The 16,429-nt window shown below is 51.8% G+C and overlaps 1 pseudogene; it reads right to left on the bottom strand.

Annotated features, from left to right (window-relative positions):
- Positions 1-5,265: 5,265 nt before the first annotated feature.
- Positions 5,266-16,118, bottom strand: LOC143640650 (protein transport protein Sec61 subunit alpha-like; annotated as a pseudogene).
- Between the last annotated feature and the right edge of the window lie 311 nt (positions 16,119-16,429).

Below are 16,429 nucleotides of genomic sequence, written 5' to 3' on the forward strand. Positions count from 1 at the left end.
CGCAGGGTGCGGAACACAGGGGACGCAGGGCAGATGGGGGCCTGCAGAAGTGCAGGGGGACCCCTAGGACTCAGCTCCCACATCAGGCTCACCCAAGGACCAGAGGGACTTCAGCAGGGTTGGGAGCAGGAGCACAATGACAACCAGGCAGGCTTCCTGACCCCCACCCCTGCCTGTAACGGACTCAGCCTCTAGGGCCACCATAATTGTCCTTTGCGGGACCCCTTTCCCGACTGTCCCAGCCATTGGAGAACCCCAGGTCCTAGACGGGCGCCTGTCATCACAGGCTGGAGGCTGTGGCTAGAGGACGGCAAATTTGAGGCCAGCCTCTGAACTTAGCAAGACCCTGTGTTAAAAGTCCAAAAGGGCTGGGACGTGGAGCAGTGGCCAGCGCCCCTGGGTTCAGTTCGGTCCCAACCCCAGGGGTGAATCCCACACCCACCAGACCCTCACTTGACAGCCTAGGGGCAGCTCTGGCCACCTACCACCTGCAGTCTTCACCTTAAGAGGGAACTTGTCACACTCAGGACGCGGTGGCGATGGCAACAAGCTGCCAGGGGCCCCGGGCTCTGGCGCATCCCACCCAACTCCGATGCATTCCTCCAGGCGACCGGGTGACCCCTGAGGTGACCTGTCCCCTGGGCAGCGTCCCTGCAAACCAGTGACTCAGCGTTCGATCAGAACCCAGCGCAACCGGCCGGGGGCCACGGAGGTCTGTGGAGACCCGCAGTGGCAGCGCCGGCCACCGGGTGGGTGACAGCCGCGCCCTCCATAGAGGAGCCCAGCTGCAAGCAGGGAGGAGGTGTGGACCTTGGCCCGGCTGTGTGGGCCTCAGGAGACTTGCAGCAGAGATGCGATGTCGCCTCCTCGCAGTTCCCGGGGGCTCCGTCAGTGCCTCAAAGCAAAGCTTGGACGGCAACCAGGAGGCTGCAGTTCCAGGGAAGCACTTGCACAGTGGGGTCCTGGCTCCGCCCACGCCCCTCCCCAGAGGCGTGACCACTCCACACTCCCTTCTGCACCGCCCACACCCCGCCCACACCCCGCCCCCGGAGCGTAGCCACGCCCCGGTTCCTGCGCCGCCCACCCCCCCATGGCCACTTCCCCCGCCACTCCTGGGCAGCCCACTCCCCGCCCCTGGGGCGTGGCCACACTCGCCCCAGTTCCTTTGCCACCTGCTCCCCATCAGGAGAGGAGCGGAGCCTGGGGAGGTGCCCGTGGGGGAGCCCTCTGGGAAGCCAACATACCTGGTAGATGTTCAATGGCATAGGGGAGGGGGACGCTTGGAACGTCAAAAGGAGCTTGGTGCCGGTGGGGTGTGTCTGTCATCCCAGTGCCTCAGGAGGCTGAGGCAGGAGGCTCGCCAGGTGGAGGCCAGCCTCAGCAACTCAGCGAGGTCCTGTCTCTAAAGAGCTGGAATGGTTGGCAGGGAGGCTACCCTGGGTTCAGTCCCTGGGACCACAACCCAGGAAGGCACAGAAAGAATTCTCAGTGGAAGTTGCCCTGCTGTGCTCACCCTCAGCCTCTGGTCCCTGACCAAAAGCTCCCCAGGCCTCCTCTCTGGAGAGCCCCAAACCAGATCAAGGTGTCTGTCTGACATTGACTTTGAGACTTATCAAGTGCAAGGCTGAAGAATAGCCATTGAGCCTGAGACCCGCCATTAGGCGTTCCTGTCATCCCATCAACCTCTGGGCTGTCCATGCCACTTCCAGTGTCCTGCTTTTTGGAACTGCACACGCAATTCCTTGGTCCCCGAAGACTTCAGGATACATGCTGTCACCCAGTGTTCAGCACATTCTTTTTAATTTGTAGGGACTGGAGATTTAGCCAGGAGTGGCCGATCACAGAGCCACATCCCAGCCCTTTTTTTTTTTTTTTGAGACAGGGTTTTTCTAAGTTGCTGAAGCTGGCCTTGAACTTGCAATCCTCCTTCCTCAGCCTCCTAAATTACTGGGATTAAAGGTGTGCAGCATGGGGCTGGGGTTATGAAGGCTCTTGACCAAGTCCTTGTAGGCACGATTCTTTTCAGAATTGAGCAGAGAGGGCATGTGTCAGGGTTTTTAGCCCCCCCATTTTCTCCTGACCTCTGGGAGAAATGGGGAAAACATGCCCTGACTAGGACAAGCCAAGAGAGGCAAAGGTCCACTGCCTGCCCACACCCAGCCTTCCCTCACTGGAGGACAATCAGTCACTCCAGGGAGACCAGTCAAAGCAGAATCTTATTTATTGAGGAAGTACACACAGCTAATATACCACACAGGAGCCAATCATGATAAAGGTCAGAAGGGTGGAGTGAGTTCACATGTCCACCCATCCCATGGTCTGTAAGAGAAGGCACGAGCTGTTCATGAGGGCGAAAGAGTCCTGGACCTTCCTGGAGGTGGTATGTTTTTTCCGTCACCACACACAGCACCGCCTCCTGGCTGTGCCAGGCGTCATTCCAGCCACATGTGTGGCCCCAAGATGGGAAGCAGGCAGCAAGTCATGCCCTACAGGCATGCACCTGTTCTGGCTTCATGGAAACTGCTAGACCTTTCCTGATTCTGGTCTATTTGCTTCTCATCCAGGCTGTAATGCTTCTAGAAAGGACAGATGGGTGATGTGGCCCCAGAAGTTTTGGGGCAAGGAATAGGTGGGTGCTGGCATAGTTAGGGCACCCCTGGGAGCCTCCAAGAAGACGCATTGGTGGGTGTGGTGGATGCTGAAGCTCAGGCCGGTGTTTGACGGCCCTTGGACAACAGCCCTTGGATGGTGCTACATACTCAGGCACCAGCCCTCATCAGGAAGCTGTGCGCTTCACTTGGCCACCCACCTGGAAGCTGAAACTGGAGGCTCATGGGTATTATGCATGTGAGGATCAGGCCAGGCCAGAGTGCAGGTGGGGGTCAGCGGTGGAGGGAGTGGTGGGAAGGAAACCCAGGGGTTAGGAGCCAGGGGTGGCAGCTGATGCCACCAGGACCCCTCATTTCTGACCTCAAGCACGTCCCTGCAGGCAAGGGCCTGGGGTAGGCAGAGCCTGGATCTTGGCCTCCCAGTTGCCTCCTGGCCTCCTACTGCCCTGGGCCTTACTTTTTTCACCTGTAAAATGGGGACCAGCTGCTTCCTCAGGGGCTCCATGGTTGAGCAGGGACCACATGGAGGAAGCGGTGAGCAGAGTCTGCACCAGGGGGGAAGAGTCACTTGGCTACTGAAGATGGCAGCAGACACTAGGGGGTGTTTGAAGGCAGGGCCTGATCCTCAGTCCACCCCCCACCCCCCACACACAAGTTACCTGAAAATGGGCTCCAACTGCTCTGCTGTGAGGCATATTTGCAGTGGCCCCAGGCACAGCCCCAAGTCCCCAGGGCACAGACAAAAGGCCCAGTGCTTCCCAAGGCAGGAGGTTTCTGACTTGGGGTTTTGGTTTTTTCTTGTATCATGGACTGAACCCCAGGACTGCGGGACCATGGAGGATAACCCCTGCCCTTTTTATATTTAGAAACAGGGTCTCATGAGTTGCTGAGGGCTTCACTAAATTGTTCAGGCTGGACTCCAACTCATTATCCTCCTGCCTCAGCCTCCCGAGTCATTTGGACACAGGCGTGTGCACAAGGGGATGCTCCCAGCAGGAGGAAGGCCAGGCTGCAGGGCAGCATGTCTCTGGGGATGAGCTTGAGTGGAAACAAGACCGTGAACAAGCAGTTCGTAAAAAGTTGCCTTTATTTATCTTTTAACCACTGTATCTCAGTTATGCCATTTTGGCATCCACAGTGATTGTGCCCTGGAAGCTGGGTCAGCCCCTTCCCACCCACCCTCTGTGATCACTGCCCATGGGCTGAGAGCCCAGGCCACATGGGGCCAGCAGGACCACAAACTCCTCTGAAGTCTGGCACTCTCCAGCCACAGCCCGAGAGCCAGGGACTGTGCCTGCCTTCCAGAGGCCATGAAGTCCCCAGCGGTGGCCTGGGGGGCCCTGCCCTCTAATAGGAGCAGGAGAGGTATGGCGGTGGTCTCCATGGGCTGGGAGATGGCTGGTGGTGGGGCTGCCCTGCTGGGGACTAGGTCTAGCCAAGGCCACATGGGAGAAGGTGCTGGGACCTGGGTGGGTCAAGGGCCCCTCTGGTTCTTGACCCAGGTCTCTAGGTACAGTGTGCCACCCCTACTGAGCCATGAAAGGGCCCATGCAGAATTGGGGCACCCTCCCGAGGAAGCCTGCAGCTGAGTCTGAGAGGGGCGTCTGAGAACTCTGGAAAGTTCACCAGCTTCATGTCTATGTCACCTGTCACTTCAGACAACATTGTCTTTCTGTCTCAGACACCAGAGTATCTTCCCATGGACCCCGAGTCCCTGACTTTGAGCTCAGGCCCTGAGCCTGATCCTCCCCTCCTGGCCTCTGAGTGCGGTGGAGGCTGAATGTGGTGGAGGCTGAGAGAGCTGGTGGTATCCCACTGTCCCTTTACTAGCATTTGGTCCCTAAGTACAGTCAGAACATTCTAGAAACACAGGGAGAAACAAAAGACATCCCTTCCCAGGGACGCAGGGGCAGCTGCGCAGTGAGGATCCACCAAGGCTGACTGGAGTTTGGACAATTGGACTTGGCAGGGTGGTCCTCTGAGGGCAACGAGCTCGGCCAGGCAAGGGTGGAGGTGGCAACCCCAGGCCTCCCCCAGATGAGGACAAAGCTGCCTGGCCACAAGTTGGCCGTGAGGTGGCAGGGATGGCGGTCCTGGCTCTGTCCCAGCATAAGGCTCATCTGGACACTTGGTGGAAGAGCAGCTGCCCACTGCTGGGCAGGGAGCTGTTTTATCCTGAGCCCAGGGGATCCAATGCCCCCCACGGCAACAGTCTACACCAAGAGAGTGCCACTGCTAGTGATGCTGAGGACATGCTGGTGATGCTGTCCATTTCCCCAGAGGAAGTGTGAGCCGACGGCCGACCATCCTAAGGCCACACACAGAGATTTTGTGCTTCCAACCCAGTCAAAAAGCCACCATGGAGACCAGAGACACCACGGTGGTTGCACACATCACTGAGGGTGGGAGGGGAGGCCAAAACCAAAGTCAGACAGAAAATGGGGATAGTGCTCCCCATCCCTGTCAAGGCTGCAGCTGCCAATGCTAGAAGAAGGAGAGGAGCCCTGCTGAGGGTGGCTGACCCATGGTGAAGAGGAGGGGCAGACATCAGCCAGACGACAAGGTCCCCACGCAACACAGCACCACTGCCCTCGGCCACCACTGCCTTCCGAGGCACTGCCCATTGTCGTCCCAGGTCCTTGGATAGGCATGGCTCTCAGAAGAGCAGGGTGCCCATGCTTCCCAACTCACTTGGCTCCTTGACGAAAATCTCAAAGGACTGGGAGATGTTGGTGACTGCCAACAGGATCCCCGTCCCCAAGCTGATGGTGCCCAGGAAGGCAGCCAGGACTGAGAGGCCTCAAGACACAGGCCCCCAGAGGCTGCTGCCATGGGGATGTACCTGGGGGAGGGCAGGTGGTCAGCCCCAGGCCACCACAGAGCCTCCAACCTGGCCACCAGTCTTGCCCATGACTGAGACCAGAACCTCAGGAGGCCCCACCACCTCCCTTAAGTATCCTCTTCTAACACCCCACTAATGCTATGGGACCTAGTCCCTGTTAGGGGACTGTGACTAGTCCAAACTGAAAGGCTGCTGAACACAGTGGTCCATACCTGTCACCCCAGTAACTCAGGAGGCTGAGGCAGGAAGATCACAAGGTGGAGGCCACCCTCAGCTGCTTTACAAGGCCCTAAGCAGCTTAGCGAGACCCTGTCTCTAAATAAAAAATAAAAAGATCTGGGGACATAGCTTAGGGGTCAAGTGACCCTGAGTCTGATCCTCAGTAAGGGGGCTGGAGGGCTGGTTATGAGACCCAAATGCTGATGATGTCTATCGAAATGGCCACTGTCCCTACCAAGGACTCATAAGCAACCAAAAATTTGCAAATGTGGCTTTTCCCATGGTTGATTCTTTCAGGAAAGGTCACCAATTGAGAACCCACAGGAGAACCTGGGCTGCCACCTGACTTTGTAGACACAGCCCTTTTCATGGTGGCTGCTGCCAAGTGGCAGAGGAAGAGCTGCGAAAATGGCAGAGGGCACCAGGGAGGTTGGGAGCAGCCTTCAATCCAGGATGAGGTGCAGCTGCAACGGGCACTCCTTCTGCCCCAAACACCTGTGCCCTGGGGCCTCCTCCACCCTCCATTCTCTCCACCCCAAGGTGATGGCCACCCTGGCACATCTAGTCTCTGGCCTCCTCTCTGCTGTGGCCTTGTCTGCTGGAACTGACCTCCCTGCTTCAAACACCACCATCCCTCTACGGCTCTGCTGGCCTCTCAGCCACATCCAACATCTGTCTTTTTTCGGTCTTGGGGATTTAACCCAGGGGTTCCCCAACCCTGAGCCCTGTCTCCAGCTCTTTTTTGTATTATATTTAGAGAGAGGGTCTCACTGAGTTACTCAGGGCCTCACTGAGTTCCTGAGGTTGGCCTCCACCTTGCCATCCTCGTGCCTTGGCCTCCAGGCATGCCTCAGAGAGCCTGGCGCTTCAGCTCAGATCCATCTGGAGCCCCACTCTGTGCTCAGAGCCTGGGCACTGCTCCTGGATGCCTAGGGCAGCATCCCACTAGCATGAGCAGAGGTGAGGGTCCCCTGCTGCCAACACCATCCCTACAGAGCCCCATGCTGGGTCACTAGGCTGCATGCACCTGGCTCCCTGCTGAGGGCACTAGACATCTTATTCCATGTCCCCAGCATCCAGTACTTAGCAGGTTCATAAATATCCAATGACACAGGGACCTTGCCTACCCTGTGATCTGAGAATGAGACACATGGACACTGGAGACCACAAGGTCCACTGGTGCTCGAGGCCCGGTAGCCGCACCTGCTGACTGGGGGTGGGTACTGCACTCACTGGTTGAGCTCATGCACCATGGATGTCTCCCGGGGGCCCCACATCACCATCTGCTGCTCCTTCAGCTGCTTGACCACCTGCATGATGCACAGAGCAGAGGATATGTTCAGAGGTGGTTTCAGAGGGAAAGGTCTCAAGCTGCTGGACACTTAAAGGGCTCTTTCTGCAGCTCTACATCTTTACAAAGACTTTAAAAATGCCCAAAATCCTGGGATGCACCCCTGTCAATCCAGCAGCTTGGGAGGCTGAGGCAGGAGGATCGCAATTTGGAGGCCAGCCTCAGCCACTTAGCAAGGCCCTGAGCAGTTCAGCAAGACCCTATCTCCAGATGAAATCTAACAAGGGCTCAGAGGTTAAGTGTCCCTGGACCAACAAGGTGCCATAAGGAGACCAGACAATGTGTGATTTTCCACTCTGGCTTCAGGTTCTCAGACCTGCTGCTGATGGCTGAGCTCCATCCATCTGTCCTTAACGCTCTGAACTGTTTCACCAAGGTGGGTGGTCCATCTGCATGTCACAAACCACCACTGTGACAAAGCAACAAGCCGAATGCCACTTTAAGAACGTTCGTTCATACTTACATTCTTGGCAGATGAGCTCAAGACCTCGACCCAGATCTTAGAGAAGAAGGCAAAGATCCCAGCATGAACATGAGGTACACTACCACATGGACAGGGTCCTCCAACACGGAGCCAAAGTACTCCAGCAGAGATAGGTAGTAACACAGGCCACAAACTGCATAGGTGCAGGCGGGGCCTCCAGAAGACGTGTCCTTGGAAGAAGGAACAGAAGGTCTGGGATGCTGCGTCTACTGTACCTGAGCTTCAAGATGAACCCAGAGCAGATCAAAGACTGTGATTGCAGCCGGGCACAATGACACACTCCTGTCACCCCACAGCTCAGGAGGCTGAGGGAGGAGGATGGAAAGTTGAAGGCCCTAAGCAGCTCAGTGAGACCCTGAGTCTAAATAGGGGTGGAACAGGGCTCAGAAGTCAAGGGACCCTGGGTTCAGTCCTTGTTACAAAAAACTTCCTGCACAGAATTTGGGAAAGGACACAGGGGAGGAGATCTGTGGGTGAGACACTTGGTCAGGAGCAAGACACACAGATGCGGAGCAACAACACCCACTCTGTGGCCAGGAGAGCCTCCTTGGGAACATCTGACTGACAGACCAGGTGCCCAACAGACTGATGAGCAGGTGCCCGCTGAAGCGAGCCAACAGGATCTGGGAGATGATGTAGAGGTGGGGACCAGGGCGGACTGCAGGACAATCGGGACATTGGAGGTGAAGAAGAGCTAAACGGGGTAGGTGTGGTACTGGCCCTGGTAGTGTGCAGTCTTGATGGGCAGGTCCATCTGGAAGCCCTGAGGACACAGAACAGGGCACTCTTCACTGCCTTGCTGTCCCCTATGGTCCAGAGGTACAAGAAGTGGCAACAGCTCTGGGGACTCGACTTCTGACACTGCTGGAGAGCACCTGCCGCTTCCCTCACAACCACTGTGTGGGGCACACACAGAAAAAAGACCAGAAAAACTGGTTTCAAAATGTACTCAATGGCCATTCATATCTAAACAGAAAAAAAAAGAAAAAAACAATTATGCCGAAGCCAGAGACAGTGGTGCAGGCCTGTCATCATCAGCAGCTCTGGAGGCTGAGGTAGGAGGACTACAATTTGGAGGCCAGCCTCAGCAACTCAGCAAGACTCTGACTCTAAATAAAATATAAAAAGGTCTGGGGATGGGGCTCAGGGGTTCAGTGCCTCTGGGTTCCATCCCTGGTACCAAAAAAAATAAAGAAAAATAATTGCAGACTTCTTGGGCTCACATTGGACACACCTGGAAATGGATGACCACAGCAATGACAAAGATGGAGGCGATGAGGTTCATGAGGTCAGGGAGATTCTGGCAGGAGAAAGCCTCACTAATTGCTTGGACTTTGTCTGTGCACGTGGCACAGAGATGAAATAGTGCAATGATGGCGCGCTCCAATTCCATACCTGTTGGCAGAGAAGAACCCAAATGTGAAGGGAAGAACAAAGGGCTGAACCCCGCTGGGTTTTAGGCCTCCTCCTGGCCAAAGCAGAGTCAGGAGAACAGAATCAGCCAGGAGACTCAACTGGTAGACTCACGGCACCACAGTCATGGGGTCACTGTTTGGATTTTTTTTTTGGCATCAGGGATGGAACCCACGGGCCCTCGGCCACTGAACCCCAATTCCAGCCTATTTGTATTTCATTCACAGACAGCATTTCACTGAGTTGCTGAGGTCTTGCTGTTGCTGAGCCTGACCTCCAAGTTGAGATCCTCCTGCCTCAGCCTCAGCAACAGGTAGAAAGGAGCCTGGCCTGAGGAACAGGCAACAGATCATCCCAGGACACTGCAGCAGAGGGCGACAAGGTCCAAGCAATTCAGAAATTGTGTGAGAATGACTTTAGAACAAAAGGACAGTGGGAAACACTGTCACCATGGCCCCTGATGCCAGTGCTTCCCTAGACATGGCATCTGTGGGCAGAGTGGCTAATGGCTGGGGACTAAGATGTCCCAGTCTCTCCCTGGGACAGCATTTTCCTGTCACCTCAGAGTTGGGACTGCAGGACTCGCATCACCTTCTGGATGGCCGCTCAGATGGGCCATCTGTCCTGAAGACCACATGGACGGGATGTCTGTGACAGAAACACTATCCTAGCTTTCCCTGGCCCCTGGCATCCCCATGGTGGTCTTCTGACAGCCCCTCTCCCTGCCACCTCTGGCTGTGTGGATCAACAGCTGATGTCCCTGTGGTCAAGAATCTGGAGACATTAAAGCTTGAGCATTTTGTAAAGGAGGAAGTGAACCCAGGGGGGAGAAAGCAGGGACTTTTCCTGGCTGTTCTTGCTACCAATGACCTCTCTGAACTCCCCTAACTTGCTCCAACCCTCAAACACACCAGCTCATCTCTGCCCCAGGGCCTTTGCACCTGCTAGGTTTTCTAGATGGGCCCATAACACTCTTCCCCAGTCACCCCATCTTCCTTCTCTGCTCTACTCTGACCCGGGACCCTGGGATGACACTGACGCTCCCATGTCTTATGTTATCTCCCTTTGTATTCTTAGCACCCACACAAGCTCCTGGTGCTTAACATCACCTGCCTGACAAGTGTCAGGAATGAAAGGTGGGTCACAGCAAAGTCAGGGTGAGGGCCTTAGGAGCCTTCTGAATGTTTAACATGGTCATTTCATGCAAATCACTACCTGCTAATCTCTGAACTGAATTAATTTCATGTGCTAGTGTTGCCCCGGGGGCGAGAGTCATGTGGCGTCTGTACTGACCACCTCCCTTCCAGCCTGGACTGTCCCCCACCTCAGTGAAGAAGGACCAGCTGTGCTCTCCACCCTAGGGGCCCTTCCACACCCCACTTTCCAGGTTGCAAGCTGAGCCGTGGTGGCACTCCTGGTAAAAGGTGGCCCTTCCAGCTGCAAGCTACCTGTGCCTGCTCCATCCTCTTCTTGCCCATCCTGGGGGTGTCCCCATGGCTCCACCATTTGGGCTCCTTACAGCACCACTCAAATCCCCCCAGGTAGTGCCTCTGCCCCAGCCAGTTTCAAGAGTTGGCCAAGGGCAGCCACCTCCATGTCTCGGTTGTCTGTGGCCTTCATCTCTCACTAAGTCCTAAGGCCCTCACTCTGATGTCACACTGGCTGGCTCAGGCTGGAGGGCTGTGCCACTTCCCCAGCCATTTTCTCAGCCTGTCTCTCAGGAACAGCAAATCATTCCTTCCAAAGCTGTACCCTCACTCACTATCCTGCTCCAGAGCAAAGTGATCCTTTGGCTGGCTGCCGCAGCCCAAGCCTTTGCTGACTGGCCCCCTGTGGCCAACACTGCTCCCGCTCCTTTCGAGTGCAGCCCCCCCCCAAAGCCAGGAGGTGTTGGCTGACACTCAGACTCCTACCCAGCTTTTGCCCCCACATCCACGGCTGGGGCCCATCTGCTTTGCACCCCCAGATCCTCAATTCACCTTAGATTTTCTGAAATTGTAGGAAGAGTCTGGTGTCCCCTTGCCTACTCTTCTGTAAGTGTCCCCAACCCTCCTTCCCATCGGATCCCTCAGGCACCCTGCAGAGACCTGTCTGCAGTTTTCTCAATTTGATGACATTGGCACTGGAGGCCAAGAATAAGCTCCACAGTCAATTCCAAGAAAACACACAAATGCACACAAATATTTTCCATGAGAGAGACTTCCGAGCAAATAACAGATTCAGGGTTCAGAGGCCAAAAGAAAAAGAAAAGAAAAAAAGTCAATTTCCCCTCTCCTAAGAAGTCTCACATGTTTTGCAGTTTTTATTTTATTAAGACTTGTAAGCCAGGTATCATGGTGCATGCCTGTAATCACAGTGGCTCTGGAGGCTAAAGCAGGAGAATTGCAAATCAACAGCTAACCTCAGCCAAATTGGGGCTCTAAGCAACTCAGCAAGACCCTGTCTCTGAGAAATGCAAAAGAGGGTTGGGGATGGGACTCAGGGGTTAACTGTCCCTGAGTTCAATCCCTAGTGCCTTCCACCCCAAATTGGCAGTACTGCGGATTGAACCCAGGAACAGTCATTCTACCCCAGCCTTTTTTGACACAGGGTCTCACTTATTTGCCAAGGCTGTCCTTGAACTTGTAATCATCAAACTAACTGCTCCTTGCCTGAACAAGTGGTTTGGTGTAGCAATTTCCTTTTTAAAATCTTATTCACTAAGAACAACTGCTACAATATGTGCAGATGATTGCCCAAGGATATTCACTTCGATGCTACCTGTGACTGAGAAAGGACTGAAATGTCCACCAAAAGACAATTGGCTAAAATCAACACTTCTTTATCTTTGCAGTGCAGGTTCCTGCTAAGAAATATGAGGCAGGATTACTCTGTGGCAAGTTGATTGTCTTTGAAATATTTTTATAAGAGGTGTTATTATTATTATTATTATCATTATCATTATTATTATTATTTTGTACTAGGAATTTAACCCAGGACCACTTAACCTCTGAGCCCTTTTCCCAGCCCTTTTTATTTTATTTAGAGACAGTGTCTCACTGAGTTTCTTAGGGCCTCACTAAGTTGCTGAGGCTGGCCTCCAACTTGTGATCCTTTTGCCTCTGCCTCCTGAGCTGCTGTGATGACAGACTTGAGCCTCTGCACTCAGCTATATTTTTAAAACTTTGCACACTAAAAATTCAGAAGACATGTTTCTGAAACAGACATTTTCCCCCAGAGGAATACTCTGCATGTATGAAAACTTCCTGCAGAAGTGCCTCACAGGAGGCAGGGCCATTACCTTGGTTGGTGTTGATGGTGGTGGGGTTGAAGGTCTTTCCCAGGATGGTTTCACAGATGTTGCTTGAAATGGAGAGGGAGAAGTCAAAGCCCAGGCTGTATGTACCCTTTCTAAAGAAGGTCATCCAAAATGAGGACGATCAAGCCCACCACAAAGAACTGCAAAATTGAAATAAATAAATTAATAAAATGGACTCTGCATTACTGGCCTCAGGGCTCTGGTTCCTTCCATCTTCAATGACTGGGCTCTCTGCTATGAAGGCCAAATAAGAGACCCTTCTCAATCTTCCTCACGGAAATTCAGAAGACAAAGCCAGGGTCTTTCGATTCTTTATTTTTTTAAATCTATTTTTTAGTTCGAGATCGACACAACATCTTTATTTAATTTTTATGGGGTGCTGAGGATGGAGCCGAAGGCCTCGTGCATGACAGTTGAGCCTCTACCACCGAGTCCTAGCCCCAACCCCTACATTTTTTTGTTTTTGTTTCTTAATTGTTTGGGGTGTGCAAGTAAACAGCATGCCTTTATTGATTTCAATATTTCTCGTTGTAGATGGGCTAAGTGTCTTTATTTGATTTATTTCATTTGGGGCGGTGTCCAGCCTCCAACTCGAGGCTTCACCCTGCTCAGGCCAGTCTCTAATCCTGAGCCCAGACCTGAGCCTGGCCTGGCCCCATCTCTTGCTGAGTACTGCTGATGAGAAAGAGGGATGGTGCAGTCACTCAGGAAGTGGCGTGCAATTGGGGGTTCACCTGAGTGGTGATCAGCAGGCAGATCACAGCGCTCATCTTTGAGGCGTCCCTATCCATGCCCGTCATCACATCCATTATGGACTGGCCAATGGTAACAATCATGCCAAACACTAGGATCCCAAGAGAACCCTTAGCAGAGTGTGACAGGAACACAGATGACAAATACTGACACTGCACCCGGGGACTTGGTAAGGATTGTCCAACTGTCACATGTCAAAGTACATGAGAACTCAGAGGCTATCTAGTGAAAGCACCTTTGGTTTTTTTTGTACTTTAGGGATTGAGCCCAGGGCCTTGCGGATGGTAGGCAAGTGCTCTACTAAACCTCAGCCCAGTCATCCTAAATTCTTTTTTGTAAAAAAATGATCTTGAATTTTTAAGATGGAAAAACATTTTTGAAAATTATCAAGTGTAAGGAGAAAACTTCTGGGTCTGTAGCTCAGTGGTAGAGACACTGATTTCCATTTCCAGGTTTGCAAAAAAATAATATTAAAAACAAAGAGAGAAAGAGAAAAAAACACCTGATTTGGGCTTTAGAAAAATACTGCAAAATTTTTTTTGTTTGTTTTGCTTTTGGTACCAGGGATTGAACTCAGGGGTACTCAACCACTGAGCCCCATCCCCAGCCCTATTTTGTGGTTTATTTAGAGACAGGGTCTCACTGAGATGCTTAGGGGCTCGCTGTTGCTGAGGCTGGATTTGAACTCACAATCCTCCTGCCTCAGCCTCCCGAGCTGCTGGGATTAGAGGAGTGCACCACTGCACTAAGCCAAGTATATTTTAAAATGTCCAAAATAAAAAATTAAAAAAAGAAAACCACTTATTAGTGCTTCAGAAGAATGATTCATTGATTTAAGACATTGAATAATAAATGAAGTACTATTATTTAATAATGCATTACTTAATTCATTAATGATTAATACATTAATACATAAATATATTCTACAATCTTGATTTGTGTCTGAAACTCACAAATTTAAGTTAGATGGATTTTTCACTCAATTATTTAACCTTCTAACTTAAGAGCTCTAAGGCATGCTGTATGGAAGATGGCAGAGTAGAAAACTGTAATCATTGTTTTCTAAATAATACATTCCAGTTAACAGAGGCTAGGCTTGGCTGACTCTGAGGCTGGTCCCCATTATTGGGACTGCCTATCATTTGAAATGGCCAATATTCTTAACCTAGTTTAACAGCACATAGAAACTGAGACTGCAGAACTATTATCTAAATTTCTTCCACATCACAAAACTAATCAACAGCAGAGCTGGACTGAGAGGATCACCGTTCTGCTCATTAAATCCTTTTAAATGCAGAAAAAAAAATAGAACTTGCTAAATAACTACCATGCGCTAGGCACTGTGAGAGTATTATTCAGTTTAATCATTTTTTTTTTAGTACTGAGGACTGAGCAAAGGTGCTTCACCCCTGAGCACCTTCCCCAGCCATTATTTAATTTTATTTACAGATAGGGTCTCACTGAGTTGCTTATGGCCTCACTAAGTTGCTGAGACTGGCCTCCAACTGGCGAAACTCCTGCCTCAGCCTCCAGAGTTGCTGAAATTACAGGCATACTCCACAGCACCAGGCTTTGATTAAATTCTTATAACATCTCTGAAGTAGATGTCACCTCCTTCACGAGGTATGGAAATCATGGCTGGTGAAGGGGTGACCTCCATGCCCTGATCCTTCAATTGCATCTTCTGGGGCATTCCTGCCCTCCCCTGCCCTGCCTGGCCTTCCCCCATACCCAGCACCTCCCAGAAGTGCTCTCTCATTAACAGGCCATGGAGCACCTACAGGGTTGGCAGGCCAAGCACACAGGCCAAACTGGGCTGTTTTAATGCTCCTAATTTTAGGGCCAATTCAAATTGTCAACCAGACATCAGAACTGTACCCTTGATCTTTCTTATATTTCTTGGCTCCATTGAAGAGGGCTTGGTCTTTTGGGGTGTCACCCACTTCAATCATCTTGGCACTAGCCAAGAGTGCATGATGAGGCCCAAGGTGACAATTGCAGAGATACCCAGCTACTTGAATGTGCATAAGGAAAGGGGCAGCCACAAAGCCCCTGTGAGCCCAGGAAAGCAAAACATCATTTAATAAAATGAACCTACAGAATTGCATGCGACCCCCTTCTCCACAGGATGGGCTTCAGGTTTCTTACAGCAATTATAGAATAACTCCCCAAAACCAAAGATTAGAACACAACTGAGTCCCTCTGTTGAGCCTGACAGACCCCGTGTCATTCTGTTTGGAAAGTCACATACCCCTCAATAGCCTGCTGCATTCCCATCCCCATGGACAGATCCATTCTGGCTGGACAGAGGTCAGAGAGTCCCGTCCTTCATCAGTTCATAAAACTGGAGAACATTCCAATCATTTTCTGAGTCTACAGATGGGGCTTGCACAATTGGATCTAGTTGGGAATCAACCTTCCCTTTCCATCATGTTCAGATGAGCTCTGATTCTGAGTGACTGGAACCTCATTGGAACCCCATTTTTAAACCATGTCCATTAAATGTACCATCAACATACACAAGAAAATCATTTCCAGACCCACCAGTGACTGGTTAGAATCGACCCTCCACTGTCACTCGTGGTTTTGATCCGTATATTTCACCCGTAGATATGAAAAAGACATAGCTGAGAAACCAATGAAAAGTTTGAGAGAATATTCTAGGTGGACTCACCATCTCATTTCAGGGATTTCAAACACTCTAGTTTTTTCTAGTTTTCAGAAATTCTCAAGCAGAGACTTATCTTGTTCATCCAGGTTTTGTATTGCATTCAAACCCAACTCCAAAGAAGATGGTGTTGCCCAAGCTGAATGCACTGTTAATCAGGCTATTCGACATGGCACATGCAGACTTTCCAGGCCACAGAGCTGCCCATCCTCTGAGCTCCACCGAAAGGCTGTCATTCAACTAAATGGTACTGGTCCAGTAGAAAAGAGGCAGAGTGAGTCTGAGCCTCCCTCTGTTGGAGGCCAGAATCCCTCACATCCAATAGAAAGGGTTCGCAGAATCTGAGGCCATAATACCAAATAGAAGATCTGGAAACAAGCAGAAACCAAAAGACTGGCACGTGTGTCCCCCCTATTCCCCATGCTCCAACACCAGAACAGGAGACTAAGAAGATGAAGAAGGAGATGGCCACCCACAGCACCTTCTCATTCAACTGGATCTGCAGAAGAGACAGAATCAGAGGACTCAAAGTTTCCCAGTAAGTCAATAAAAATGGAGTCCCACAGATCCTTTCTCTGATCACCAAGGAAGGCCAACGAGGGCTGGGGCCACAGCTCCACAGGGAAGCACTTGCCTAGCATGAATGATGCTCTGGGTTCAGACTCCAGCAGAAATTTCCCCCCAAAAGGAGAAGAAACCAAACCATGCACCAAGCAGAGCCCTTTCTGCGGACAAAGCCAATGTGAATATGTCTGCAGGTGTCATGTCTGGGAATCCTCATATTATACAATA

The sequence above is a fragment of the Callospermophilus lateralis genome, unplaced genomic scaffold (genome assembly GCF_048772815.1).
Source record: "Callospermophilus lateralis isolate mCalLat2 unplaced genomic scaffold, mCalLat2.hap1 Scaffold_43, whole genome shotgun sequence".
NCBI lineage: Eukaryota > Metazoa > Chordata > Mammalia > Rodentia > Sciuridae > Callospermophilus > Callospermophilus lateralis.